This window comes from Triticum aestivum, chromosome 3D (genome assembly GCF_018294505.1).
Source record: "Triticum aestivum cultivar Chinese Spring chromosome 3D, IWGSC CS RefSeq v2.1, whole genome shotgun sequence".
Lineage (NCBI taxonomy): Eukaryota > Viridiplantae > Streptophyta > Magnoliopsida > Poales > Poaceae > Triticum > Triticum aestivum.
In genome coordinates, this window is record NC_057802.1 from 37,406,994 (window position 1) to 37,411,224 (window position 4,231).

The following is a 4,231-nucleotide window of genomic DNA, read 5'->3' on the forward strand; positions in this document are numbered from 1 at the left end:
GCTCCTGCCGCTGCAGCCCGCGCGCTGCCTGCGCCTCACCCTCGCCTACCTCTGCCGCCAGTCCCACCTCGCCCCTTTGCGCCGCCTCCGGCCACCGGTCCCCCCCCGCAGCTCCAGGCGCGCCGTGGCCGCCGGCGCGCGCCCTCCTGGGCACGCGGTTGTTCCCCGCCCCTGGTGGCCTCGGGCACGAGCGCCCGCAACTAGCGCCCGCCCCGTTAACCGCTGCCCGAATCCACTATGGCCCTTGTGCCTATGGCACATGGGGCCCGGCCCTGGAACATTAAAAAAAGAGATTAAAAAAGAATAATAAAATTAATTAACCTAATTAATCATGTTCTGTTAACCTAATTAACTATTGTTAATTAATTAAACAGTAATTAGATTAGTTAAACCTTAATTAGAATAAGCAGAGTATGACATGCGGGACCCACACGTCAGATTGACCCAGTCAAGGCCCTGTTGACTGCTGATGTCATGCTGACGTCATGATGACGTAATCATACAATATTCTGGATAATGTTAGAATTAAATAGATAAATAAATTTAGAAAATTGATTAAATCTTTAAAAATTAATATAAAATAAACCGTAGCTCGGATGAAAATACTTTGTACATGAAAGTTGCTCAGAACGACGAGACGAATCCGAATACGCGGTTCATTCGTCTGCCATACATCCCTAGCATAGTAGACTCGCAACTTTTCCCTCCAATTCATCTGTCCGAAAACACGAAACACCGGGGATATTTTCCCGGATGTTCCCCCCTTCACCGGTATCACTTCCTACTGCGTTAGGGCACACCTAGCGCCGTTACTTGTCATGTCATCCATTGATATGCATATGTTTGCATTGTATTCATTGTTTCTTCCCCCTCTTCTCTCCGATAGACTACGAGACTGACGCCGCTGCTACCCAGTACGACTATGGTGTTGACGACCCCTCCTTCTCGGCTGAGCTTCCAGGCAAGCCCCCCCTTGATCACCAGATATCGCCTATTCCTTCTCTCTACTGCTTGCATTAGAGTAGTGTAGCATGTTACTGCTTTCGGTTAATCCTATTCTGCTGCATAGCCTGTCATTGTTGCTATAATTCTTGATACCTTTACCTGCTATCCTAATGCTTAGAATAGGATGCTAGTGTTCCATCAGTGGCCCTACACTCTTGTCGTCTGCCATGCTATACTATCGGGCCGTGATCACTAGGGAGGTGATCACGGGTACATACTATATACTTTATAAACATGGCCCATGTGGTGACTAAAGTCGGGTCAGCTCGTTGTGTACCCGCAAGTGATTCTGATGAGGGGGCTGAAAGGACAGGTGGCTCCATCCCGGTAGAGGTGGGCCCGGGTTCCTGACGGCCCCCGACTGTTACTTTGTGGCGGAGCGACAGGGCAGGTTGAGACCACCTAGGAGAGAGGTGGGCCTGGCCCTGGTCGGCGTCCGCGGATACTTAAAAATAACACGCTTAACGAGTTCTTGGTATTTGATCTGAGTCTGGCTATTTGGTCTATACGCACTAACCAACTACGTGGGAAAGTTATGGGCACTCGACGTCGTGGTATCAGCCGAAGCCTTCGTGGCGTCAGCGACTGAGCGGCGCGCGCCGCATTGGACCGTAAGCTCGTGCTTGTATTAAGGGTGCTAGGTCTGCTTCCGGCCGCGTACGCAACATGCAGGTGTGCAATGGGCGATGGGCCTAGACCCCTGCGCCATAGGATTTAGACCGGCGTGCTGACTTCTCTGTTGTGCCTAGGTAGGGCTGCGACGTGTTGATCTTCCGCGGTCGGGCATGACCCAGAAAAGTGTGTCCGGCCAAATGGGATCGAGCGTGTTGGGTTATGTGGTGCACCCCTGCAGGGAAGTTTATCTATTCGAATAGCCGTGATTTTCGGTAACAGGACGACTTGGAGTTGTACCTTGACCTTATGACAACTAGAACCGGATACTTAATAAAACACACCCTTCCAAGTGCCAGATATAACCCGGTGATCGCTCTCACACAGGGCGACGAGGGGAGGATCGCCGGGTAGGTTTATGCTATGGGATGATACTTGGTGAACTTACCATCTACTCTCTTCTACATGCTGCAAGATGGAGGTGGCCAGAAGCGTAGTCTTCGACAGGACTAGCTATCCCCCCCTCTTATTTTGGCATTCTGCAGTTCAGTCCACCGATATTGCCCCTTTACACATATACCCATGCATATGTAGTGTAGATCCTTGCTTGCGAGTACTTTGGATGAGTACTCACGGTTGCTTTCTCCCTCTTTTCCCCCTTTCCTTTTTACCTCGTTGTCGCAACCAAATGCTGGAGCCCAGGAGCTAGACGCCATCGTCGACGACGACTCCTACTACACCGGAGGTGCCTACTACTACGTGCAGGCCGCTGACGACGACCAGGAGTAGTTTAGGAGGATCCCAGGCAGGAGGCATGCGCCTCTTTCGATCTGTATCCCAGTTTGTGCTAGCCTTCTTAAGGAAAACTTGTTTAACTTATGTTTGTACTCAAATATTGTTGCTTCCGCTGACTCGTCTATGATCGAGCACTTGTATTCGAGCCCACGAGGCCCCTGGCTTGTATTATGATGCTTGTATGACTTATTTTATATTTAGAGTTGTGTTGTGATATCTTCCCGTGAGTCCTTGATCTTGATCGTACACATTTGCGTGCATGATTAGTGTACGATTGAATCGGGGGCGTCACAATCACCTTGCTTGAGCACCTCAGTGGATTTCTCTATATTCAACACGTCCAAGATGCAGCATTGTCCACGACGCTCCCGCTATGATTGCGGGGGGATGTCAGCCTATCGGCTTCTACCTTCGGTTTCTCTCTAGTTTGACCGTCTATGATGCTTTTGTTGTCTGGGATGCTACCGCTACGACTTCGGGGGGATGCAAGAGTATATTGAAGGAAATATGCCCAAGAGGCAATAATAAAGTTATTATTTATTTCCTTATTTCATGATAAATGTTTATTATTCATGCTAGAATTGTATTAACCGGAAACATAATACATGTGTGAATACATAGACAAACAAAGTGTCACTAGTATGCCTCTACTTGACTAGCTCGTTGATCAAAGATGGTTATGTTTCCTATCCATAGACATGAGTTGTCATTTGATAAATGGGATCAAATCATTAGGAGAATGATGTGATTGACTTGACCCATTCCGTTAGCTTAGCACTTGATCATTTAGTATGTTGCTATTGCTTTCTTCATGACTTATAAATGTTCCTATGACTATGAGATTATGCAACTCCCGAATACCGGAGGAACACTTTGTGTGCTACCAAACGTCACAACGTAACTGGGTGATTATAAAGGTGCTCTACAGGTGTCTCCGATGGTACTTGTTGAGTTGGCAAAGATCGAGATTAGGATTTGTCACTCCGATTGTCGGAGAGGTATCTCTGGGCCCTCTCGGTAATGCACATCACTATAAGCCTTGCAAGCAATGCAACTAATGAGTTAGTTGCGGGATGACGTATTACGGTACGAGTAAAGAGACTTACCGGTGACGAGATTGAACTAGGTGTTGAGATACCGATGATCGAATCTCGGGCAAGTAACATACCGATGACAAAGGGAACAACATATGTTGTTATGCGGTTTGACCAATAAAGATCTTTGTAGAATATGTAGGAGCCAATATGAGCTTCCAGGTTCCGCTATTGGTTATTGACCGGAAACGAGTCTCGGTCATGTCTACATAGTTCTCGAACCCGTAGGGTCTGCACGCTTAAAGTTTGGTGACGATCGGTATTATGAGTTTATGTGTTTTGATGTATCGAAGGTAGTTCGGAGTCCCGGATGTGATCACGGACATGACGAGGAGCCTCGAAATGGTCGAGACGTAAAGATTGATATATTGAACGGCTATATTCGGACACCGGAAATGTTCCGGATGGTTTCGGAGAAAACCGGAGTGGCGGAGGGGTTACCGGAACCCTCCGGGGAAGTATTGGGCCTTAGTGGGCCTGAGGGGAGAGAGAGGGCAGCAGCCCAGGAGGTGGCGCGCCCCCTCCCATGAGGAGTCCGAATTGGACTAGGGGAGGGGGCGCGGCCCCTCTTTCCCTCTCCCTCTCCCTCTCTTTCCTTCCCCCCTTCCCTCTTCCTAGTTGGACTAGGAAAGGATGAATCCTCTTCCTAGTAGGAAGAGTATTCCTCCTCTCCTTGGGGCGCACCAAGGCTGGCCGGCCTCCCCCTTGCTCCTTTATATACGGGG